Consider the following 27,760-nt stretch of genomic DNA (forward strand, 5'->3'; position numbering starts at 1 on the left):
TGGAAACGAGGGAAAAAACAGAGGGGGAGAAGGAAAACTAGCCTAAATAAAAGGTATACACAAATTTCGAGCACTGAAGTCAAATGAAACCACGAAAAAAAATACAAGAAAGGTGTAAACAGGGATATTTGTGAAATATGTGAAGTACAGTATCAAACTAATATTTTATAGCAGTCAGCTTCAGAAATCAGAGATACAAGGTTTCAGCTTAAGTACACCGGAAAATTAATATATCAAAGCAGAAATAAGTGGAAGAATTTATTACACTGACAAGAAAATTAATAGGATATTTACATGAGACAGAATAAAAAATACTGAACAGATATAGCTCACAAGACAAAAGCAGGATAACAAGTGAAATCTCTTAAATTGCGTAAGATGATAAAAACAAACTATAAAAAGACAGTGCACAAAAACAAACTATAAAAAAAGTGTATAAAACAGACTATATGATACAGTTTGAATGCAGATTGAGGCAGACAGACAGACAGCTCGACAGATCAGTCTGGGGTGGGTAGGCACAGCACCACCCGGCCCTTACGCATCTCCACCGCACAACAACAACCAGCTTATGTTCTTATCAGCCGTGATGGTTTCTGTTTCACTTCTCCTGCTCGCTTTTCATCTCTTTTTTTCTCTTTCCTTTTTTCTCTCTCTCTCGGCTAATATTTCCTTCTTTAGCTTATTTTCTTCCTATCTGATTTCCATGTTTGTCATCTGTTTATACCGATTTATTTATATTTCCTTTCTTCACTTCTTTTCTTCTTTGATATCCATTTTTTTTTTAATGGTAAAAAAGGTGTTTATTTTGCCATTACTAGTTGTTCATATTTTGCTATTTTATTTATCTGTTTATTCAAATGTTGTCACTCAGTACATCATTCATACACTTTTTTAAAATTCTACTGTCATTTCTTAACTGTAAAGAATAACATCAATTAATTCCTCTTACTTCCCCATTTTTTTTAAGTATGCATTTATTATAAACTTTTCCTTTATATTACTAGCTGATATATTTTGCTTCAGCTTGTGCTTTAACTGATTTTACGCCTTAAGTCACTTTCTTTACTCAATGCTTGGTTCACGATCTTCCCAAGTATTCAGTGGTCTAATTATGTCACCGGTAACAGATATAATTAACTGGTTATTCACAGTTCCAATTTATACATGAAAGCTGGTGAGTTTCCTATTTACTTGTACTTGCTTGCTGTTTGGTATATTCATTCTTCATGTTACATTTATTCATGCTATTACTTTTTCACATTTTTCCCAATGTTCTCGTTTCTTTAGGCCAACCTTCAGTCTCTCCTTCAAGTGTACACATCACTTAGAATTCGGTCAGTCTCTATCATACCGGTGGTCAGTCTTGCCTAACTTACTCCACACCAAACAAGATCATAAATGCTGTGTAGATTAATTACCCTAATGCTATGAACCTGGACTGCACAGACCACGTAACTAGGCTACAATTAACACCATCAGCTTTCAGGATCATTCTAGTGAAATTTTAACTCACAGAAATTGTACAAACTACAACCATTTTGCACAGCTATAATTCCACATCATTCCGGTCAGAATGAGAGCAAATGAATCTGATTCACTTAATTCCAGAAAAGGTATTCTCGTTCGTGCCCCATTCATTTCCATTCACTTTAGGTAGAATTCATCATTTTTCACTTCATTCCATTACAGTTCATGGCATCTTCATGCACCCAGTTCTTGTCCAAATCAAGCTTACTCCCATTCACTTCATCCAATTCAGTTAAGGACATCCCCATTCACCCATTTGTAGACCATACTGACCAGCTCTAACTCATTCACATTTACTTCATTCAGTATCAGTCAAGGACATTCCCATTCACCCTTTCTTAGTTTACTCCATTATCTCTAGTTTACTTCATGTCTCACAACCTATTCCTGTGTAACTACCAGCTAAGGACACTCCCATTCCAACCAAACCCATCCCACCCATCATTCCAGTCCACCCAACACCAACACATTCCCTTCAGTTCTCACACAGTCCCAATTCCCAAATCACCGGCAAAATTACACTGGGAATAATTATGCCCAAATTGCCCAGGCTATTTAACATGCAAATGAATTATGAGGCGATAAATGAAATGGGAACTTTAGAGATTTTTAAACACTGTTGGTGCTTTGAATTATCATTGTTGTTGTAATACCCGGCATTGTTATAAGAATGACGATGTATTAATATTGCACTCATTGTTCTCTCTCTCTCTCTCTCTCTCTCCTCCATTCGACCCATGCCATTCTTTCGTCTTTCTGTCCCCTTCCTCCCAGTTCTCCTCCCCCTGTTACCTCTTTAGACAGTAATTACAGTGGGAGGAAATGCGCTTCTCCTCTTCCTCCTCCTTTTCTTTCTTTAGTTCATTCCTTTTTTCTCCACCTCCTCCTTCCTTTTCTCTTTCGCCTTTTATCCTTCTGCTTTTTCTCCTCCTCCTCCACCATCTTCTTCCTGTTTCTCCTCCTCCTCCCATTCCTCTTCCATCCCGCTCCCAATTTTCTTTACGACCTCCATTCCATCTTCCGGCCACATTCACTTCTCTAAATGTATTTTTAATGTTTCTTTTTACCTGATTCTTTTTCTTGCCTGAATTTGACAACACTTTCTCCTAGCGTTCTCGAGGTTCTCTCTCTCTCTCTCTCTCTCTCTCTCTCTCTCTCTCTCTCTCTCTCTCTCCCCTTGTATCTGCATGTATCTTTAACACATATCACACTCCCTGTATTGTGCATCTGTATTATTTTTCTTTTTCACACCATCATTGCCATCAATCTCTCTCTCTCTCTCTCTCTCTCTCTCTCTCTCAGATACCGATCTCCGTTCACTCCGATTCTATTTTAGTTCCTATTTTTGCTCAGTCAATTTTCACTTTGTTTTATCGCACCCAACATTCTTTCTACCCAGTTTCCTTGCAAATCAAAAAACAATGCAGCTTGACTGGCCAATTTCGTCCCCAATTTCAACTAACAGACAATTTTTTAAATGGGGGTCTCAGCAATTTTTACCTTTAAGTTCAATGACGTATTTTATTTATTCTTTGTTCCTGTAGGACGATTTTAATATTGAATCAGTCCCAAGTAGTGTAGGTTCAATCAAGTCTCTATCCAACCCACACAGTTCGAAAAGCACCTCCTAATAAGAAAATCGTCTGCAAACTGGAAAAATAAAATGGAAAAAGACCTCACCCGACTGAAGGGGTTAAATCCTAGACCGTCTGTTGCACCAGTTCAAAACACTTTACAGTGATAGAAGATTCAGTGTTACTACTAACTGTAATCTTTTCTAACCCACCTTAATTAGTGCCAGTTTTACACAATCCGCTCTTAGTCACCATCACTGTTACCAAATCACAAGCCCGTCCGTATTACCCACTATTACAACGCATATGGAGTGGGCAGAATCCACAGTACACTGACTTTACCACTCCTTTATTTACCTTCTGTGTCGTGTATGAACTGTATTTTCACTGGTACCCACAAGAGACCTCGTTGCAACTCTTCTTCTGCGACTCATGCATACCTTAGTAATTTCTTGTCAGCTATTTATGGTGCTTTAATATCGACACAGCTTGCATCAACAACATGAAAGATAATATGGAGGTTTGATAGGAGAAATAAATCGCAGAGGAAATCCATCTTAACAAATTTCAGGCTATCCGTCATTCTAATAACGATATAGTTTGCATGAATACCTTATATGATGTGATGTAATGTGCAAAATAAATCGCAAAGGAAATGGCCTAAGCTACTAACAAGAAGGCCCTTTATTCTTCTGCCCCACTCCATATTTTCTATACAGTTCCCAATCCTCTGTTCTATTTCAAGCCATAACCCTATTTACCCGGCCTCCCCCTTGACCTGCGCCATTTGGAGCCAGGCAATTCAGTTCTCAACCCTTTTAGCCACTGCCCTTACTCCCATTAGGACACAGTAGCACATCCACCCTTCAGTATCCTTCCATCCTGCAAATAATTCTCTCTCTCTCTCTCTCTCTCTCTCTCTCTCTCTCTCTCTCATTTCCTCCTGCTGCTTTTTGCCTCCTTCAATATCCCCCTCCTTCCTCCTCACATCCTCCCCGTCTTTCATTTCCTTGTTCATTTTCTCCACTTCTTCATCCCTTCATTCTCATCGTCTCCTCCTTCTTCCCTTATCTCCCTGTTTCCACTCTTATTGGTTCCTTCCTTAATCCCAAAAGTACTATTTTCGCTTCATTCCCTATATAAGTACAACCATATATTCCTGTTGCGCACATCATCCTCCTCTTTCTGTCTGTCTGCATGTCTCTCTCTCTCTCTCTCTCTCTCTCTCTCTCTCTCTCTCTCTCTCTTAAAAATCTAAGGAAAACTTAATGTGTGTGTGAAATAACTTGTTGACAGAAGTGTTCTAGGTAAACAAATAAACTCGATTTTTAATAACAGTCACGGAGGAGTTGATGACGCTATTATTCTCTCTCTCTCTCTCTCTCTCTCTCTCTCTCTCTCTCATTTAAACATTTTTCGTACCCACAGTTATGGTCAAAGAAGTGTCACTACAATCACATCTCTCTCTCTCTCTCTCTCTCTCTTCTCTCTCTCTCATACACGCCCTTTAAGTTTCCTCTCACAGTGCCAGCCTGCGTACCTTCCTACCTCCTGCCTGTCTCCTTTACGCTACCTCGCCACTGCCTACCTACCTTCTTGTCTTGTTCTCTGCCTTCCTACCTCCCTCCGTGCCTCACTCCTTGTGTTCTCCCTCTCTGCCTATCTCCCTATCACCCTCCCTCCCTCTCCGCCCACCTGTTTTCCTCTCTCCTTGCTTGCCTGTCTCCCTGCCTGTCTCACTGTCTTCTTTCTCGCCTACCTCCTCTCCTTGTCTTCTCCCTACCTACTCTCTTTGTCTTCCTCCCTGCCAAACAACTTCTAAGCCTCCTTCCTCTTCCCTCTTCATTACTTTCTGCCTCTCCAGGACCTGCCTCCCTCCTTGTCATCCTCCCTGTCTCTTAGCGGCTAGCCTCCCTCTCCACTAACTCCCTTCCTCTCTTCGTTCCTATCTCTCCACTTTCTTCCTCCCTGTCTTCCTCTTGGACTCGAACTCCCTCCCTGCCCTCCTTTCCTCTCCCTCCATCTCCGCTATATTCTTCCCTCTCTCTGCCTACCCCTGTGCCTTACTCCCATCTTTCCTACCTGCCTGTCATTCTATATTCATGCCTGCCTCTCTCCCCTCGTAAAAGCCTTTCCCCCTGCCTACCTCACTTATGACTCTCCCAGTGCCTGCATCACTACCGGCTCTCTTCCATCCTGCCTCACTCTTGCCTCTTCCTCTGCCTGCCTCACTCCTTCCTCTCTCCCTGCTTGTCTCATCCCTGCCTCTCCCCCAGTGTGCCTCACTCCTTCACCTCTCCCTGCTTGTCTCATCCCTGCCTCTCCCCCAGTGTGCCTCACTCCTTCCTCTCCCCTTGCCTGCGTCACCCCTTCCATTGCCTACCTCGTTACGTGAGCTCGTATCTGCCTACATCTCCTTCCTCTTCCCTATAATCTCACCTACCACTCTCTATCTATGGTTCTCTCCTTGCCTCTTCTTATTTCTCTCCCTCATTTCCTCATTCTCCCTATCTCCCTTTTCTCTGCTGCTTCTCCTCCCCGTCTCCTCTGTTTCCCTCCTTCCCTCCCTCTTCCTCTCTCTGTCTCTCCTTCTTCCTACCTCCCTCCTCAAAAATTAATGTTTCCCTGCATCCACATATCTTCCTTCCTCTCTGCCTACGGTATGTCCTCTACTGATCCTTTCCCTCTTTCCCTTTCTTTGCTTCTTCCTTGCCTTCCTTCTCTTCTCTCTCCACCTTTTTCACTTATCTTTTTCCTACCTCTCCCTTCCTTGCCTTCTATACCCACTCTTCCAGCCTCTTCCTCCGCTAGATTATCTTCCTCCCTTCCATGCCTCTTTCACTGATCCACTTCCTACCTATCCCTTCCTTCTCCCTTTCCCTGTCTATTCCTTGTCTTCTTCCATCACTTCTCTGCCTCCCTTTCCTCTCCCCCTAACCTGCCTTCCCTCACCCTTATTTCTCCCACTGGTGCTCTTCTAATGAGTCAATTACCTACGTGTCCCACTGACTCCCTGCTTTCCTCTTGACACCTGCCTCCCTCCTTATTTCTCTTCCCTTTTTTATCACTTCTTTCATTTCCTTTTTCCTGCCAACCTGCATGTCTGTCTCTCTTCACTCAACCTCCCTACCTCCTCTGTTCTCTGACTCCCTCTTTGCCTCCCTCTTCTCTCCTTTCCAATGATTCTGCCTCTCCTCATCTCTCCCTCCTTATCTATCTCTGCTTGTCTGCTTGCTTTCCTGCAAGCCTACTCTACCTTCACATATTTTCTTTCGTTATATTCTTGCCTACTTCCTTTCCTTTCCCATCTCTACCTCCCTCTCTACTTCTTCCTTCATTGTCTGATCTTTCCGTCCTCCCTCCCTCTCCCATTCTCGTCCTTCCACATCTTTCCCTCTGCCTCTCGCTTCTCTGCTTTCCCCTGCCTGCCTTCCCCCGCCTGCCGTCCCCACACCCAATATTCCAAGACAGCCAAATTTACCGTCTCCTTCACTCCTCCTCCCACCCTCTTTGTGTGTGTGTGTGTGTGTGTGTGTGTGTGTGTGTGTGTGTGTGTGTGTGTGTGTGTGTGTGTGTGTGTGTGTGTGTGTGTGTGTGTGTGTGTGTGTGTGTGTGTGTGTGTGTGTGTGTGTGTGCGCGCGCGCGCGCCAATCAAGTATGGTACGGTACGAGAACTGACAGACACAGTATAGCTACACGATATATGTAAATGCACTTATTATACATGTGAATGGAAATATATTAAACATACATACACACACATTCATTTCATGTATACACACAGAGAAGAAGAAGACGAAGGACACCAAAAATGATGAAGCAAGGAAAGACTGTAAAATGGAGGGCGAAAGAGGAGAACGAGAGAAATAAAGCTAAAAGGGGACACAACACAGACAAACGGGGCCCTCACGAAAACACACACCGTACCTTCACCACCTCAGACACTCCATTCAGGTGTTTCAAGTCGATCCCGTAAGAAAACCTATGGGAATCAATCTTTATGCAGGTATTTCTAAAGTCGACCTTGAGAACCCTCGCTCCTTCCTAGGGTCTGAAGGAGCATCATATTTTCTGTCCTAAAATCCCTTTTTTTTTTTTTTTTCTTTTTTTTTCCGTAATTCGGTAGAGAGAGAGAGAGAGAGAGAGAGAGAGAGAGAGAGCATAAGACTCTGTGCGTGTGCTGGCGGAAGTAATAAAATAAGGCTGGAGAAGCAGCAAGGAAAGCGGGGAGAGAAAAAATGTAGGGAAAGGGAGAGAAAAAGAGTAAAAATGAGAAGCGGTGAGAAACGAAGATAAAAGAAAATATATATAGGCGAGGCGGGGATAGGAAGCCAAGGAAGAAATATGTGTGAAGAAAAACGCGGAAAGGAAGGAAGAGAAGACAAATGGATGGCGACAGAAGTATGAAGTGAAGGAAGAAAGAAGGATGAGGAAGGAAATGAGATGGTGAGGCAAGAACGCGAAGGAAGGACGAGAAGGGAGAAACGGAGGGTGGAATGGAGATGTTAAACAGAAATAATACAAAAACAAATGAGGAAGGAAGTGAGAAGGAAAGAATGATGAAGAAGGAAGTGAAGGAGAGAGAGAGAGAGAGAGAGACGAAATATAAATGGAAGGTATGAAATGAGCTGGAATTCGAGGTAAGAAAGTGAAGGGAAAGAGAGAAGTAAACGATGAAATAAAGATGAGGAAGGAAGCAAATAAAGGGAACATAAAGTAGTAAGCAGAACGTTAATGAAAAAAGAAAAGTAAGGATCCAGTGACACGAAGGACGAAGACGGACGTGTGTGATGAATACGATAATGAAGTGAGAAAGGAGAAAGGAAAGGGAAGTGAAGTTAAGAGAATGAGAAACATAACGTGAAATGCTGAAAGGAGAAGGATGGATGAAGAAGGATGAGAAAAGAATGAAAATATAGAACAAAATGGTAACAGGTGAGGAAAATAAGAAGAAAAAGGAAGAAAAAGAACGACGGAGAAGGGCTGAAAGAACTGAATGAAGGAGGATTATCAAAGACCAGGGAGGATTGTGAAAGACGAGGGAGGATTGTGAAAGAAGTATGAAGGAAGTGAAGGAGATAGCAGAGAATAGCGTCCCTATATTCCGTGACGCGCCTCTCACAATACTTCCTTCATACTAACAGCCACACTATTCAGTCTCCCCCCCCCCTCCTCTCTCTCTCTCTCTTCACTTATTTTTTTCCTATTCCCTCCTCTCTCTTGAACCTGCATTTACATTTTCCTTACTACTCTCTCTCTCTCTCTCTCTCTCTCATCCCCATATCTATCCACCAACAAATGTGTATCAATAAACTGTAAGACACTAAAAATGATATAGCATCTAAAAGAAAAAAAAATCCTTGCCTAACTTCTAACATTCCCACAAAATTTCCTAACACAAGTTTCCAGTAATGCTCTCACTCTCAACACGTCTTCCTGGCACTTAGTATTACACTCATCGGAGGGAGAAGTGGGTGGGGGGAGAGCCTTCTGGTTGGCTGCTCTTTTTTAATTCTCAAGTGGCTGGGAATTAATGGTTTGAGAGAGAGAAACTAGGGTGTGTGAGGTTTAAGCAACTCCTCAAACATTCTTCTGTCTTTCTCCCCTCTCCCTCACTCTCTCTCTATCTCCTGACTCAGCTATGCTACTGTCTTTCATAACCTCATTCTCTCTCTTTCTTCCAATCGTGAGCATCTCACTGTTCCTACTCTCCCCCTCTCTCCTCCCTCTGTTTGAAGTACGTTACTGTCCTTGTATTCCCCCCTCCCCCTCCCCTCTCATCATCATCATTATCATCATCTTTCCTTTTCGCCTTCCGCACCTCCCTTATCCTCCAATCTCCCTTCCCCCTTCTTCCTCAATCCCTATTTTTTTTTTCCCACTCTTGTTCTTCTTCCCTCCATCCCTCTTTTCCACCATTACCATCATCACCCTCATTCCTTATCTCCAAATCTCTTATCGAGTTTTTCATTTTCCCTTCAATTCTCTACCATTTCCCCTAACTGCCTTCCTATCAATCTTTTTCCTCCATCCTTTCTTTTCCTCATTTTTTTCTTCATATTAACTTCCTCTCAATCCCCCTTCCTTCCCCTCCATACTTTCTTCTATCCCTACCCCGTCCTTCCCCACCCGCCACTTTTCCACTCCATCACAACTTCCTCTACCACCGTCTCTCATAATTCATTCACCCTCTCACCCCCCCTCCCCTCTCATCATTCGATCTTCTCATCCCTTCCCTTCTCACTTTCCCACTTCCTCTTATCCCCTCACATTCTTTTCTACTCTACCATAACTTCCTCTTCCACACTCTTAGTTCATCACCCTCTTCTCCCTTGCTTCGCACTTCTTATTCCTTCATCTTCTCATTCCTTCTCTACATTCTCCTTCCAGTTCGTCTTATCCCTCACCCTCCTTCTCACATTCATAACATCTTCTTCAACACTCTCACAGTTCATCACCCTCTCCTCCCCCACACATTCCTTTTTATCCCTTCACCTTCTCATTCTTTCACCACATTCTCCTTTCTTCCACCTCCTCTTACCTCTCCGTCTTCTTTCCCACTATCATAACGTCCTCTTCCACACTTACAGTTCATCACCCTCTCCTCTCCCACCCCTTCCTATCATTTCATCTTCTAGGCTTTCCCCTTATCTACCCTCCCTTCCCTTTGCTCCCTCCCTTCCACCTCCTTTTATCCTTCCACTCTTCTTCCCCACCTAGTCACTGTCTTCCTTCTCCGTCCTCCCATCCCTTTCAGCTTCGTTATACCCTTCCACATTCTCCTCACTCCCCTTCCCTTCCTGTTTCTCAACGCTTCCCTTCTTTCTTTCCATCTCTTCATGTAAGTAACGAATTATTCTCTCCCTTCCCCTATCCTACTTTTCCTTCCACCTCCTTTTACCTACCCTTTCTCTTCCTCCCCTATCCTTCTCTCCACTATTCCCATTCCCTCTCCCATTCCCCTCCCCGTCCCCTCCTCTCTCCCCCTCCATCCAACCCTTTCCTAATCCAGCTCTCCCCCCTCCCCTCCTCCACTATTCTCTCCACTCTCACTTCCATCCCTTCCCCTCCACCATCCTGCTGCTAGACAGGAAGAGGGGATAGTGACACCTGTACCCCCACCCCGCTTCCCTAACCCTATCCACCCCCTCACCAGTTCCCAGGCTCACCACCCGAGCGTGTAGCCCCACAAACTGGCCACATCTTTTACGCGCATACAACTTTTTGTTTGCCTACTCTTACATCTTGAGATTCAAACTGTACTCAGATTTGTGCATTTATATCCTGCTGTCCTTAACTACTGTATACTTCATTCACTTTAGCTTAGTGGGCAATTTCGCCCTACTGCAGCCTATTCCACGTAGCATAATTGCAATAAAAGGCGGCAATACTTCAGCTCTACATCATTTCGATAACACTTCCTCGTGACCACCACCATATTCTTGTGTTAATATATTGTTACAGGACAACATTCAAGCGGGAAAAATCGCAGCTTTTGCCTAGTTTAAGCAAACAAAGCACACGTATAATTATATACCTGATTATATATGTTTATATATGTACACATACATACATATAGATAGATAGATAGATAGATAGATATGTATATGTATATATATATATATATATATATATATATATATATATATATATATATATATATATATATATTATATACGGTGTATATACCGTATATACATACACACACATATATATATGGCAGTAATGAAGGTATTACTTAAGATATTTAGCTATATTTTCAACCTTTTCTATAAAATTTCATTAAATTTAGTACCGTAATGCAAGACCGGCTGGCATGTATTGCTGTTTCATGTCGGTTCATTACCAGGGGCCTGGAGGGTATGGGAGAGACTTCTTTGTTATCCTATTATTAAACTTCCGTAATTCAACTTCTATAATTACAAAGCAAGTTTTTCCATTAAAGCCAGGCCACCAACGAAAAGGACCGTAAGGTCTGCAACTCGATGGAACACTCGCTCATCCTCTTCTGCTTTACAATCCTTTCTTTCATCATCATCATCCTCATCCTACACCGACTGCTACCATTACAAATCGGACATATGCTGGATTCAGGAACAATATGGCACAATAAAGTATAATCAGACTACCCTGTAACATGGTCCATACATCCATTCACTCCTTCACTGGGGAAACTAACATCAGAGTAACTTGTAAAACAGTGCATACATCCATTCACTCCACATTCACAGAAAATCTCACCAAAGCACCCTGCGATATCAGCTCACGTCAAACTGGGGTATGATCTTATTCAGCTCAGGGAGATCTCAGCATTTTATTTCCGCTGACAACACACAATTTCTTTTACCTCAGAGAAACCCACCGCATTCAAAGAGTTAACCCTTTCGCTACGAGACAGCTTAAATAATCTATATAATAAGTGTCTGTGGTCAGCATGAATACAGCTCGCAAATACATCTTTATATGGAGGGGGCTTAAATACGTCACTCCGATGTCATATATTTAGTTCTTGTTATTTTTAAAGGATTATATTCAACTTATTATTTTTTTTCCTTTTTTACTGGAGGAGTCGGAACATTTTCACCCTGAGAACCCTCCTAAAGCTGAGTGAAATCGTCTAGTGTCAGAAAAAATACAATGAAACGTACGTCATAGCGCTAAAAGTTGATGGGAAATATTCTAAACTTTTCAACACGCCTAAGCTGGAAAAAAAAAAAAATCGTCTGACGGTAACAAAAACAGAATGAAAAATGTTAAATCCAAATACAAAATAAAAGGCGTCGTTGTACTGAAAAGGTTACCGCTCTCTCTCTCTCTCTCTCCTCAACTCTAATATACGAATATAGAGATCATCAGTCATAAACCACCTGGTACCCTATTATAAAGAGCTTCGTGTGGATCAATAGGTCTGCTCGCTCTCTCTCTCTCTCTCTCTCTCTCACTCACTCTTTCTCACTCTCTCTCTCTGCTTACGAGAACATATTCATATCTATCCATCAAACTGGTTAAAAGTTTTCCCCTATCAATCTATCCATCAAATGATCTCTATCTATCAATAAATCCACCCATTCATCCACCCATCTATCTGTCTATCTATCTAGGGCATCCATCTTATCCAGTTCCATGAATCTACAAAAACAGTTAATTTATCAAACTCATACACTAACATTTCACCTGGTCTATCTATCAAATCTATCTACTGTATCTATTTATCTATCTATCTACTTATCTATGCATCAGACCTATCCGTTTAAGTACTGATAACTTGAGTCTGTTTCTATATCCATTCGACAAACCATAAGTACCGGTCTTTTAATCCATCTACTCATCTACTTCATCTATCATTCTATAAGGAATACCAATGTCTATCTATCTATATATCTACCTGTGTCCGCGTAATTTATCTACATCAATCTATCGACCTACAAGCCTACCTATTTTCTAAGTTTTTATCTATCTCTTACCTCGACTTACAAACCAGTGCCTGTCTAACACCTACTATCCTTAAACCTATCTACCGTCCTTCTATCTACCACCCCTCAATCTGTCTATCTATCGAGCATGTGTCTATCGGGCTATTTTTGAGAGCGGATGTAGCGGCCAGGAAGCGTGATGGTAATACTAAATTATATAAATCATATTATACACTTATTCTGCTCTCTCTCTCTCTCTCTCTCTCTCTCTCTCTCTCTCTCTCTCTCTCTCACACACACACACACACACACACACACACACACACACACACACACACACACACGCGCGCGCGCCGACTCATCATAAATACACAAAACAAACACACACAGACAATACTACACCAGGCAAAGAATGTTAATTATAGTGGCAAACATACACGCACACACATACATACACACGCTACCTGACTACGTAATATGACCACAAAAACACACACACACACACACACACACACACACACACACACAGCCTTCCCGGACCATACACAAAACACAAACTTCAGGCATATACATACCTACATATTTCCACACACACACACACACACACACACACACACACACACTAAGAGCTCCGCCTCGTTGCCCTCAAACTTTTTCTCCATATCCCCGAAAGTGAAAAACATTAAACAGGCTTCAATTTATAAACCACCCTCAGGTCATTCATCGACCCGTGGCGGTTTTCAGAAGTTAGTGGACGATTTATTGAAGTTATTGGCCCTTAACCCCTTCAGCACGAGGACGTCTTCATTTTTCCCCCCCACCAGAAGATATTTTTAGCTCAATGGAGGGATATAGCCTTCATTAACCCTTTCAGTACGAGGGGGTCTAAATCGAGTGAAATAACGGAAAATAATAATGATAATAATGATGATGATAATAATAATGATAATAATAATAATAATAATGATGAACGCCCCCAGACTGAGTAAAATATGGTAACGGTAAAAATAAATAAATAAAATAAAATGGGTGTTATCAACGTAAAAATTACGGGGCACTTAATCAATTCACCTCAAGGACACCCATATCGCTATTTCTGCGACCATCAGACGATTTCATTCAGCTTAGGAGAGTCCCCGCTGTAGTGACGGAGTTAATGATCCCTATAGCTAAACCCTCCAGCTCTAAATACATCTCCGAAAGTGAATGACATCGTTAGGATAAAGAAAGAATAATTTAAAAAAATAACCGGTAACTAAAGGTATAAAATAATTGAGGTTAAGTGGAGTGTGGTAATTATAAGAGATGATTAATGTAATGTGGAGGCTTTAATCTGTTACGGGCCTCACTGTGTCATACGGTACGGGATTATCAACTACACGAGATACCGTACTGATTTAACGGTGTCATTAGTTGTTTTTATTATAAACATTAGTATATTTCTATAATAAGCTACTGTTACTTCCATATCGCCCTTTTCATTATCACCATACTGATATTTATATGCTCATCATCATTATCATTCCCCCTGACCTCTAAAATTTAACTACTACTACTACTACTGCTGCTGCTGCTGCTAATACTCCAGTTACTACTACTACTACAACTACTCCCTCCTACTACTGCTACAATCACTATTTACCGTTACTACTCTCACAACTGCTAGCCTACTTAAATCTAACATCTACTGGCCTAGTAAACCTTTCGTATGATGCAAAGCTCCTTCGTTACTGACACATGATTTTGTGCAGGTGCCTCCAAGGTGAGAGGGTTAAGTTCAAGCATTAGCATTAGCATCCTGGCCTCAGTTAATATTCCTGGCGTCCTTACCATTATTTTCCTCATTAATATTGTTATGAGAGTATTCCCGGCTGAGGACACAGATGGGTGTATTGTGGGAACAGGTTTGCAACGTAACCCTCATCCCTACACCACTCCCTCCCACCCACTAACCACCCTACACCACCCCCTCCCACCTACCACCCATCCCACACCACCTCCTCGGACCCACCAACCACCCCAAATCATCCCCTCCCATCCGCCACCCAACCCACACCACCCCCTCCCACCCGCCACCCAACCCACACCACCCCCTCCCACCCACCAACCACCCTACACCACCCCCTCGCACCCGCCACCCACCCCACACCACCCCCTCCCACCCACTAACCAGCCCACACCCACATAACACACCCTCTCATCCAAACTTACTTTGCTTATTTTCCACACACACAATTACTAACATCATCTTCATCCACACCCACACCATCCCCACCCAACCATAACCCTGCCCCACACCCACACCATCCCCACCCAACCACAACTCCGCCCCACACCCACACAACCCTCACACCCTCTCAACCACAAATACTCTTGTTGTTTCCCACCCACACATCTAATAACATCACCTTTCACTCTCACACCTTCAATTCCCACTCAGCCTCATCCACCCACAACCTCACATTTCACTCACTATACTTCCTAGCTACACATCTACCAAACTCATCCTCTTGCACTAAACCACTTCAACCCCCACTCCTTTCATCATCATCCCCATCTTCACCTTTACTTACCCTTCCTTAATTCCCATCCTCACTCCTACCAATACTTCCCTCTTTCACTCCCACCCCTACCCACTTCCAACCAGCACATCCTCCACCACACATCTGCTAACACTAGCCTCTTTCATCCACACCTTCACCACTGCCGCATCTATCCTTACCTCACTTCCCCACCCACTAACCCCTCATCTACTGGAACTTCATATTCCCACCCCCACCCACCAATACCTGCGTTCACACCAGTACATGTCCACCCACACACACTCCCATTCCCCCACCCACACTCTTGCACACCCACCCCTCACCCTCTCCCACTCCACACCCACTGGTCTGCCCTCACCTCAAATTCTCACTCCAACCATATCATTTTTATTCTCACTTCCACCCCACCCCTACCCACTCCCTGCCTCACCCAAACCCTTCCCATCCATTCCTCCCCACCTACCCTGACCCCAACCCACCCCACCCTACCTCACCACCTCAAGCCTACCCCTCCCTCCAACCCATCCTCCTGCCACCCAAATCCTCTCCCTTCCTCCCTACAACCCACCCTCTTCCCATCCCATTCCCCTACCTTCCTCATCCCACCCCTCCCATCCGCCTCACCCCAGGCCACCCATCCCCTCACCTTGTAACCTGAGCACTCCCAGCCCACTCACACTCCTCCTCCTCTCCAACACACTCACTCTGTCACACACTCTCCGCGCCTCTCACTCTCACTTTATAACACACATACTTACACACAACACTTGTACCCACGTTCCAATGCTCACCCACACTCTATAACACATCCCTACACATATCAACACACTAATTCTATTCGGCATTTTCACTGTCACACATTCTCTGCTTCTGTCTTACACTATATTACATTTGCTTTACACCTCGCCACCCTCATTCTCCAAAACACACACACACACACATACACACACACACACACACACACACACACACACACACAACACTGCATCTCTTACTCTCTAACACCTACACTATCACTCCAAACACTACATCTCTTACTCTCTAACACTTACACTATCACTCCAAACACTACATCTCTTACTCTCTAACACTTACACTCTCACTCCAATACACTCAGTCACATATATCCTGCATCTCTCTCGAACACCTACATTCACACTCCAACACATACTTCTCAGACTACAAAATAATTCTCCTCACACTTCAACAAAATCATTCTCTAACATTCTCACTGCCACACAACTCTGCATCACTCACGCTTCCATCTGTCCAGCACATTCACTCTTCTCACTCTAAACACTTCTCTATGACTTTTTATTACTCTATTCTTCCTTCAAATGTGTTTCTTTAGCTCGAGACTCCCGGAAATGGAGGAGTTAGGTAAAGCCTTCTTCATCTCCTTCAATAAGAGAGGTATGTCCTAAGCTGAAACAGTCTGGGGAAATCAAGAATATAAAAATTTATCATAAAGAATGGGTTAACACGAGTTAATATGTTTTCCTAATCCACTTATTCATGGACCCCAAATCCTTCATAATCATCCTCCATTGTTTTTGTAAATCACCTTTTCCACTTTCTTTTACTCCGATATCTGCTTTGGCCTCATATCCTTCACGCCTCTCTCCGTTTCACCCTGCATGCCACAACCATATAGTCACACACACACACACACACACACACACACACACACACACACACACACACACACACACATATATATCCTTCTCTGCAGCCCACTCACATTGCTCCACCAAACTTCGCTAAACAATCGTATCTACAACACTCTCCAACACACACACCCTCACAACACTGAACACGCTCAGCTCTTCCAACAAACTCAGCTCTTTTTAAAGCAATACCCACACTCTAAAGTCAACACACTCACTGCAACACTCACGACACACCACAGGTATACACTCTCGACACACACAGCCTTCACAACACACTCTCTTACACACTCAGGTCTCAGTAAAGCAACACTCCCATTACACAATCACGCCCTCATAAGAGAAGACACTCAGGACACAGTACACTCAAACCAACACTCCTACACACACATTTTTCCTTAAAGCAACACACCTATCAGGCTACACGCTCACTCACAATATATAAAGACAAGCCCCTCTCAATATAACACGACACACACACACACACACACACACACTACACACACTCAAAGCAACACACCCTCAAGTCATTCTCACAACACAATACAACGCACATCCTTGCAAATACAATCAATATAACAGTCCTCACAACTAAGCTCTCTCTCTCTTTCCCTCTCTTTCTCTCCCTCTCTCTCTCTCTCCACTCTGAACTATCGACTGTTAGCCTGTTCCATCCAGTCCCAGTAAACTGCACCACTCTTATCTTGCTCCGTGTCTGCCTCTTCCTCTCACTCCATCTCTGGGTTGCCACTCCGTTATCCTGGCTGTCCATCTGCTGTACGATCGACGTTCCTTGCTCAGGTCCAATTACTGTTTTATTTTTGTCTGCGTCGTGATCCGCAAGGTATATAAGAGCGTCGGAAGATTAGCTTTTGTTGGTTTTTAACATTGTACAGGAAATATCATCTACCTTCTTCCCTGTCCAATAATCTCTCATTGAACTTAACGAACGCGCTCCCATTTTCACAAAACACACTCATTTACCTCTCTCTCTCTCTCTCTCTCTCTCTCTCTCACACACACACACACACACACACACACACACACACACACACACACACACACACACACACACACACACGGCCCGGCACTCTCCAATCTCTAAGCCGCTTACCACAGCCTACACCCATTATTTATTGAGACTACCATTAACCATCGCTACAACCACTACTACCACCACCAAGGCACCTCATTTATATGCACATCTGAACTCACCAAGTACAGTACGTCATCCTTCATCCTTGCTACCCTCAGACGATTTTATTCAGCTCGGGAGACTTTCTGAACTGGACAGGTTAGATATTCTGAAGTCTCCATCACCTTCAGTATCAAATATCCCTCCTAAGCCGAATACAGTCGTCTGGTGATAGCAAGAACTTAATATAAAGTGCCTTGTTATGGTATGATACAGAAGGGGTTAAATGTTAGGGGAGGAGGTTATGAGAGGATACATTTAATAATATGATAATCAAATGTAAAAGCTCAAGGTTCCTGTCGTAATTATTTAGGTTAAGTTTAATTATATAATCTCACCTGCTTATTTCGTAGCTAATTATTATGCACACTTGAACCCCTGCACGACGGAAGGTTCCCCAATACCATGTAAAACCGAATGAAGTTAGCCAGGGTTGAATACATAAATCGCTGGGCCTCAGTGAAGAGTTTAAGCGGTGTATATTACGTGCGGCACTCAGCCTATCTGCTTATCAACTTTACTTCCCGACGCCGCATCCTGTGAGAGGCGGCTTCGATACATGGACCTCCCGGCGTGCGTGTCCCTACTCAGCAACGACCCCTTCCCACTGGGCCTCCCTATCATATTACCCTCGGAACACACCCCACCACCCTGTCCTGCCACCTCAGGCTTGGTCTACCTCTTCTTCCAAACACGCAACTCGTAATACTGTATTCCGAGTGGCTATGAAGATTTCGTAACACCACTTCCCTTGCGATTTATTCTCCACATCACCCCTCAATAAGCATATCCTCTTGTATGTCACTGCTATATTAAAACTATATCAATAACATATAGGTGAATATTCTGGTGTAGTAGGCAAAATAAATCACTAAAGAAAGGGTGCTACGAAGCCGTCTATGCCAACTAGAATACGACCCTTACCAAGATGATTTTTTTTTCCTGCAAACATTAAACGATTTTATTCAGCTTAGGAGAGACTTTTCGAGGCGGAGGATTTAGATATAGCATACATTACACCCTACATTACTTGACACTCCTTCCTTGGCTAAATAAAATCGTCAGAGATGGCAGGTAAATGACGTCCTCGGGCTGAAGTGATTAAAAGCTCTATTCTACATCAAGTATATTTACACTGAGCTACATATTTACGTAATCTTAAAATCTGTTGGTAATGAACTAAGGCAAATAGTTATAATTACTCTTCACAATTCACAGTAATGATGAGACGCTATGCATTCAATTACACTCACTAAAGCCTCGTTTCCAGAGAATCACGCCATTCACACCTGACTGCAGTTACAAAAAGCAAGCATTTACAAGCAATTTCACCACTACTACGTTTACAAACCACTAATATCCAGATTTACAAGCAGTAATCACCACTACTACGTTTGTAAATCACTACCACCTACAATCATTACTACCATAAAACACAACTCCGATTTACAATCCTACTTTCTGAGGTCGCGAGCAATTCGAACGCGTTCATTTCTGCACAGGACAGGCCTGCTACTGATCGTTCTACCGCCAGTTAACTCCTCATTTGCAAGCAGGGAAGGCGGCTCATTTACAAGCGTTTACACGATCACAGGTATATCCATTTGCAGAATCACCACCAGAGCACAACTAACAAGTCAATGCTGAAACGTCATTTACAACAAAATCTCTTCTTCATTACGGTGCATCATATTTGAACGGCTCTTTACACGACAATTTACAAAGTCACAGCTGAAACACACACGTCATTTACAACACAATGCAACGCCTCTGATATTCCACGCATCTTAAAGTCATTTACAAAGCTCTGCATACAGCGGCCATCTTCAAGGTCAACATCACGCCTGGGACGCCATTTACAGTACATAACACTGGTGATCGTTTACAGGGGAAATTTACAAGCAACTTACCGTTTATCATTTACACACTTCATACCTCGTTTACATTATTCTAAATCGCACTTTCACAACTGGAGACTTCGTTTTACCATTCACATTTCATTCACTATTCACAAACTCTCATTTACAAGCCATTGTTTTTAAGCATCGTTGAGCTTCCACAAGGAGTCTACAAATTTAAAGTTATCTTGCAGTTACACACACGATCCAGTATTTACAAGCTGGGGTGGACATTTTAAGCTACACACTGACGCATTTACACTCACTAGGGAGCATTTACTAGGCCTAGTCCTGCCTGCATTTACACACTACAAGACAATTACAAGCGTCGTACACTATCTACACACGATCGATCATTTCCATACAGCAGTGGGGCTTTTTTTTTTTTTTTTTTTTTTTTTTTTTTAACAACTCAAGCATTTACAAACGCGGTCACAACGGAAGGAGTATTTTCACGCCAGGCTGAGGATGCATTTACACTCGTTATCGATTATTTACAAGCCGAGGCCAGCATTTACAGAAGGCGCATTGCGAACACTACAGTATAAATGATATCATTTAAACATGAGTGATCATTTACAATGGTTAATCTAGCATTTACACACCATCATTTTATATGTCAGGTGAAGCATTTACAGAAAGCGCTAAGATTCTGCACTTCCGGTGGAGTAATTTACACAGGCGTGATCATTTACAGGTCGTGGTCCAGCATCTACACTCACTAACTAGCCTTTAAACAAGATCGAGCCATTCACAAGCAAGGCACACACAAGGCGTTACGAGATTCTGCGCTTACGGTGCGAGCAATTTACACAGGATCGATCATTTACACGCCGCTGCCGCCGGTGGATTTACAGCAGCGGGGAATAGGGGGCGGGGGAGCGGCGTTGGTCGGTGAGAGAGCATTTACGAGGAGGAGAGTCGGAGGAGTCTACACCAATGGCCACCAAACCGAACCAACTTACACATATCCTAGCCTCCTACAGTCACCCCTCTCGCTCTCAACCCACCCCACCACCGCACTCACAAGCACACCACGGCCCTCCTGCGGGTGTGTGGGGGCCCCTGGGTGTGCTGGGGACCTTGTGTTGCCCTGGTGTAGGCCCAGGTTTGGCACAAGGGCTGGGGAGGGACAGGGGCGTACGTCCTCTCCCAACCAATGCCAGGGGAGTACTGAGCTAGCCATTCCCGACATCACCCACCCGGCCGGCGTGCGACGGGAGGTGGGGGAGGAGGGGGAGGAATAGAGGACTTGGGGAGAACACGGGAAGTAAGAGGGGACAAGGTACGAGGGAGGTGGGGGAAAGACACGGGGAGGCAGAGAGGAGACAGTATGTGTGGGGTGGGGGACGATACGGGGAGGAAGGGAGGATGAGGAAAGCAAAGTATGAGGCAAGAAGGACAGGAAGGGAAGCCAAGAGGAAGAGGGAAGGAAGGGACAGGGATGAGGGCGCGACAAGAGTATGGGAGAAGGAGGAAGAGAAAGAGAATCAGGGGAGAACATGGGGAAGCCAGACTGGGGGAAGATGGTTGGGACAAGAGGAAAGGTGCGAGGGAGAAGAGGAGGACAGGGGGGGGAAGGTGTGAAGGAGGGGGAGGACAGGAGGAGGAATGTGTGGGGGAGGAGGGGGAGGACAACAGAAGGAAGGTGTGTAGATGGGAAGGAGGTAGAAGAAGGAAGGACCACAGGGGGAAGAAAAGAGGTAAGGCACGTGTCTGGGGGAGGCGGGGAAGACGTGTGAGGGTTGGTTAAGGCAGGGAATGGGGAGAACAGATGCGACGGGGAATATGGGGCAGGAGGAGAGGAAGGTGTGTGTGGGGTGGGGAAGGACATAGGAGGGAGGGGTGAGGACAGAGGGGAAGCTGGGAAGGGGATGTGGGGGAAGAAAGGAGGCCATGAAGGTGTTAAGTATAAGGATAGATGGGGGAAAGGAGGGGAAGATGGACAAGGGGGAGGGAGAGAGAGCAAGGGAAGGGGAGGAATGGAGGACAGGGGGAGGTAGGAAGGACAGGGGGAGATGGAAGACACGGAAGGGAGGACAAAGGAAGGACGTGAAGACAAGGGAGAAGAAAGGGAGGACAAGGGATGGAGAGGAGGAAGAAGGGACAAGGGGAGGGAAGTGTGAGGGAGGGGAAGGAGATAAATAAGGACGGTGGGGGTGTGAAGATGGGTGTAGGAGGGAGGGGTGGGGAGGGAAGGACGAAAAAGAAATAGAGATGGGGAGAAAGGGAGGTAAATGTGGGAAAGACAAAAGAGAATAGTGTGACAGATAGGAATGCAAAGAGAGGAAAGACAGGAGACAAAGAAGGGAAGAGAGAGGAAGAGAAAGAGTGGGAATGGGAGGAAGGGAAGAAAGAAACGAAGATGGGAAGAGGTTGGAAGAGGTTTGAAAGGCTGAGGAAGTGAAAGAGAAGGGAAGTCAAGATGAGGAACAGAAGTAGGAGGCACGGAGAAGACTGAGATGGGAAAAAATGAAGGAAGGGAGGAGGCGATGATAGGGAAGAAAAGAGAATGAGGGAGAGGGACAGAAGGAGGGAAGAGGGAGAGGAGGAAGGGAGAGGAAGGGTGAGGAGAGACAGGGAGGATATATAGACAGTGGGGGAAAGGGGAGGGAAGTAGCTGAAAGAGGGAGCAAGGAAAGCAAATGGGGAGGAAAGTAGATGGCAAGGTAGAGAAGGGAGTGATGTGTGAGGGAGAAGGGGAGGAGGGAGAGAGGCACATGGAAGCTTGGGAAGGAGAAACACGAAAGAAAGGGAGAGGGAAGGGAGGAATGTAAATGGGAGCAAAGGAACAGAAGGGAAGGATGCAAAAATGAGGAAGGAAGGGAGAGGAGGGAATGATGAGGGAGAAGAATGAAGGAAGAATACAAATGGAACTGAGAGGAAGAGACAAAGATAATTGGACGGAAACCGGAAAGGAATGAAAATACAAAAAGGAGGGAAAGAGGGTAAACCACACACACACACACACACACAGTATATGACGAGGAACGGAAGGGAGGGAGAGGGAAAGGGGGGTGAATGGGGAAGGAAAGGAGAGCCAGGAAGGCAGATGGAGTGATGGGAAGAGGGAGACAGATGTGGAGAGGGAGCAAGGAGGAAAAGGGAATGACGGAATACAAAGGAGTTTATACAAAGGAGAGCAAACAGTAACAGATGCAGTGGTTCTTTTCGAGGCTGTCTGTTAGACGAAAATATAACTATGGTATCTATTGCAATGAGTAAAGGTTAACGATAGTGACGAAAGATTGAAGGAGGGGAAGGAATAATGGAAGGAAGGGGAATGGAGAAGGAAGGAAGGAAGGAAAAACTGAGGGGGTGAGAGGAAGTAACCTAAGAAGGGGAGGAAGAAGGGAGGGAAAGTGTGAAGGAGAGAAAATGAAGGAAAGGGAGGAAGAGAAAGGTAAGAAGGTGTAAAAAGGGGAAAAGGAAGGGAGGAAAGAGAGAAAAAGGGGGAGAATGGTAGGGATGGGAAGGAAACAGGGTAACGTAAAAGGAAGGTAAGGCAACTAGGAAGAGGGGAAGGGAGGAGAGAAAATGGAGGTGAAGGGAGGGAAGCTACGAGGGAGGGAGAGGGAGGGAGAGGGAGGGAAGCTACGAGGGAGGGAGAGGGGAGGATACAAAACGAGTAGATACGCAGTTGTAGGGGGAGGAGGGGGGGAAGGGAAGGAAAGGGAGGGAAAGGGAGAAGAGGGAAGGAAAGGGATGGAAGGGGAGGAGATTGGGGATATGAATAGGAAGTGGAAGGAGGAGGGAGGTGGTGGGATGGAGGGGAAGGGCTGGAAGTGGATAGATGGAGGAAATAGGAGGGAGGGGAGTGAACAGGGCAAGAGGGAGGGAGGAAGAAAAGTGGCAGATATGCAAAACAGGGAGAGAGAAGGAAGGAAGACGGAAGGGGAGTGAACAGAAGGGAGAGAAGTACGGTAATAGATACGCAAGAGGGAGGGACGGGGGAGGGGAGGGAGGGTTGGGAGAGGTAAGGGAAGGGGAGAGGGAGGGAATTAGTAGCTACGCAAGAGGGAGGGAGGGAGGGAGGCAGGGGAGGAATAAATGGGGAGGAAGGAGGGGGGGGGCATGGGAAGGGAAGGAGACAGGTGGAAGGAAGGGATGGAATTGGTAGCTACGCAAGAGAATGGGAGAAGGGAGGAAGGGAGAAAGACGGGGAGGGAGTGGAAAAAAAAGTGAGAGGGAGGGAGAGAGGGAGAATAAGGGAATAAGTAGATACGGAAGAGAGAGAGAGAGAGAGAGAGAGAGAGAGAGAGAGAGAGAGAGAGAGAGAGAGAGAGAGAGAGAGAGAGAGACAGACAGACAGACAGACAGAGGGGGGGGGGAAAGAGATTTAGCGTGGGAGGGAAAAATTCAAAGGTAGGTACTAGAGAGGATATTAGAGGGAAGGGAGGGAGGGGGAGGAGGAAGGGGGTGAGAAGAGAGGGGAAAGTGAGAGGAAAGAGGGAATGGACAGGAGGAAAGCTGGAGAGGAAAATAAAAAAATGGGAGGGAGGGTAAAGGAGGAAATGGCGAGGGAAAATGACGAGAGAGAGAGGGGGGGGGAGGGGGATGGAGGGAGGAGAGAAGAGAGACGGACGACATGGAGGGAGGAAACGGGGAGGGAGAAGGAGGGAGAAACTGTGAGAGGGAGGCAGGTGACAGGGAGGGAAGCAGATGACGAGGGGGGAGGAGCAAAAGGAAACAGGAAGGATGGAAAAATGAAGGAAAGAAGGAAGGATGGATGAATGGGTAGCTATAACGAAAGGAAGGAAAGAAGGATGGAAGGAATGATGAATACATGGATGGATGGAAGGAGTGAAACTGAAGAAAAGGACAGGGTGGAAGGGCAGAGGGATGGAGGGAAGGAACGGAAAGAGGGAGGGAGGAAGGCAAGGGAAGAGCGGGAGAGGAAAGAGGGAGGTAGGGAGGGAGCGAGTGGGAAACCAAGAGGAAAAAATGAGAGATTAAAGATCGAGTTGGGAGGGAGGGTGGGAAGGATAACAGAGAGGGAGTAAGGGAGCGAAAAAGGAAGCAAAGTAAAGGAGAGGCGGAGGAAGAAAGGACGGAAGGAAGGAAAGAAGGATGGGGGAAGAAGGGAGGCAGGATAAAGAAGGAATGTAGAGAAGGAGGGAGATGGAAGAAACTCAGCATGGAGAAAAGCACATTACGGATGAATTAATGTAAAATCTGAGAGAGAGAGAGAGAGAGAGAGAGAGAGAGAGAGAGAGAGAGAGAGGATAAATCCCACTATGCAAGGAGTTATCCATCTCACACTCTCAGCCTTAAAGACGATAGACACCACTAGGCCTTCTTCCCTCCCTCCTTCTCCTTCTCCCTCTCCTCTCTCTCTCTCTCTCTCCATTATCATTTTGTCTTATTTCCTTTCTCTCTCCTTCACATTCAGTTTCCCTTCCTTCCTACATCTCTCTGCCAACTTCCCTCTCTCCCTCAACCTCCCTTTCCTTCCTCCCTCCATAATTTTTATTTTTTAATGCAAGAAGAAGGAACCAAAGGCCAGGAGCCTGTAAATTGTTCCCTCCAAGAAAAACAAAAACAAAAACAAGATAACAGAGCCAAAATCAAGAACTGTTCATTTTTTCACTCCCCTAAAGCTCTCTCTCTCTCTCTCTCTCTCTCTCTCTCCTTCTTCATAGTTTTCTTTTATTTCCTTCTTTTCATCCTTCCTTCCTCCTCTGTTCAAACATTTCTTTTTTTTCCTTCCTTCCTCCTTCTTTATCACGCCCGCCTTCACAAACAAACGAGGAAACGACAGATAACGAAGATAAGGAGAGGGAGAGAGGGGGGGAGAGGGAAAGGAGGGAGAGAGGACAAGAAGGAAGGGAGGGAAGAGAGAACAAGAAGGAAGGGAGGAAGAGAGAAAAAGAAGGAAGGGAGGAAGAGACAGCAAGAAGGAAGGGAGGAAGACAGAACAAGAAGGAAGGAAGGAAGAGAGAGCAAGAAGGAAGGGAGGAAGAGAGAAAAAGAAGGAAGTATGGAGGGAGAAAACAGAGAATGAGGTGGGAGGGAGTGAGGAAAAGGGAGAAAAAGGAGGAGGGAAGAAGGACGAGAGGAAAGCGGGGAGGGAGAGAGGGAGGGAGGCAGAGAGGGAGGGAGGAAGGAGACTGGGTGGAAGGAGAAAGGGAAGGAAGGAAGAGGTAAGGAGGAGAGGAAGATGGAGATAGAGAGGGGGGAGAGATTCGATTCCTGCTCTTTTAAATCTCGACTTTAAATCCATTAAGCTGTGAGGTAAAGTGGAGGAGGAGGAGGAGGAGGAGTGCACGACTGAGACAGCCCGTACAAGAGAAAGAGGAAAAAAAGGAAGATGGGGAAAATGAGGGAAGGAAAAGAAGGAAGATGAAAGAAAGGAAGATGCATAGGATATAGAGAAGAAGGAAGAACAGAAGGAAGATGCGGTAAATGCAGAGGGGAAGGAAGGAGACAAGGAAGAGGAAAGGGAAAACGCGAAGGATGCAAAGAAGAAATAAGAAATGTGAGAGAAGAAGCAGTAACAAACAAACAAGGCGCAATGGGACAAAATGGAAGGCGATGAGGGAAGAGGGAAAAATACAGGAAGAGGAAGGAGGATGTGCAATAAAAATAGATGATATGAGCAGGAGAGAAAACGAAGAAAAAAGGAACTGGAGAAACAAAAAAAGTGTGTGTGTGTGTGTGTGTGTGTGTGTGTGTGTGAGAGAGAGAGAGAGAGAGAGAGAGAGAGAGGAGAATTAATTAAATGAGGGGAAAAATTATACTGACAGAAAACAAGTTATGCAGGTTATTAATGAATACGTGAAGGAAGGAAGGAAGGAAGGAAGGAAGGATGGAAGGAAGGAAGGAAAGGAAGGAACAAATGAAGAAAAGACTGCAAGACAACGAATGAATGGATGAACTGTAAAAGACAAAGAAAAAATAGTAATAAAAAGAGGAACAATGGATGAATTTGAGAAGGGTGAAAGAAGAAACGTAATAAATGAAAGACTAAAAACACTGACGAATAAATACATGAAGAAAGGAAGGAAGGAAGGCAGGAAGGAAGGAAGGCAGGAAGGAGGGAAGGAAACGAGGATAACACGTGTCTGTCTACCATGTATATTGATTGTCAGGAAGGAAGGAAAAAAGCAGGAAGAAAGTAAGGCAAGGCAAGTGCAAAGGAGAGAATAAACAGGAAACAGTAAAAGAAAAAGGGAGAAGAAGGGAGATATAGAAAATGAATAAACGAAGGAAGAAATACGGACAAAAAGGGGGAAAATGAAGGAATAAAGGAAGGATGGACTTATGGATCAAAGGAGGACGGGGAAGTGTGAAAAAGAGTAACAGATATAAATCAATAAAACACGAAAAATAAAGGAGAGGACTAATAAGACAACAAAATGAATGAATGAATGATGGAAGGAAGAATGGAAAGGAGTACGAAGTGGATACCAATTGGAATCGAAGGGAAAGCAAAAAAAGAGACGATTATAGTAAACTGAATGAATGAAAATACAAAGAAAGAATAAGTGAATGAAGGAAGAAAGGAAGAGCAGAAGGAAAGACGAAACGAGGAGGAAGGCATGAACCAGACGGAGCACGTGTCTGGCCGTGTATTGATTGTTGAGACACACACACACACACACACACACACACACACACACACACACACACACACACACACACACACACACACGGCAATCGCAAACATATCTGCATGCACACCAGCCAACTGTTACTCGTACCCGGTATGTGTACACAAAAAGCAAAACAACGGTACACACATACACGCTAGGCTACATAAAAATACACCGTACAAATAATATAACCAAAACTAAAAGATAATTATTGTTACTGACTCTAATTTTCAATAATCTAACAGCATTTCAACAAGAGAACTTATATTAAAAACTAGTAACAAGGCAAAACTACATGAGGCATCAGAACACAGCAACAGACAATCACATAAATACAATATAGAT

General features: G+C 44.4%; 1 long non-coding RNA gene across 1 annotated transcript; it reads right to left on the minus strand.

Moving 5' to 3' along the window:
- Nucleotides 1-536: 536 nt before the first annotated feature.
- On the minus strand, nt 537-21,006 carry LOC145405011 (uncharacterized). The gene is made up of 2 exons (XR_013898257.1): nt 20,848-21,006; nt 537-919 (listed from the first exon to the last, which is right to left on the minus strand). It is a non-coding gene; the product is annotated as an uncharacterized LOC145405011 (long non-coding RNA).
- Nucleotides 21,007-27,760: the final 6,754 nt, after the last annotated feature.

Source organism: Coenobita brevimanus, chromosome 65 (assembly GCF_032717465.1).
Source record: "Coenobita brevimanus isolate Jiangsu-jjx chromosome 65, ASM3271746v2, whole genome shotgun sequence".
Lineage (NCBI taxonomy): Eukaryota > Metazoa > Arthropoda > Malacostraca > Decapoda > Coenobitidae > Coenobita > Coenobita brevimanus.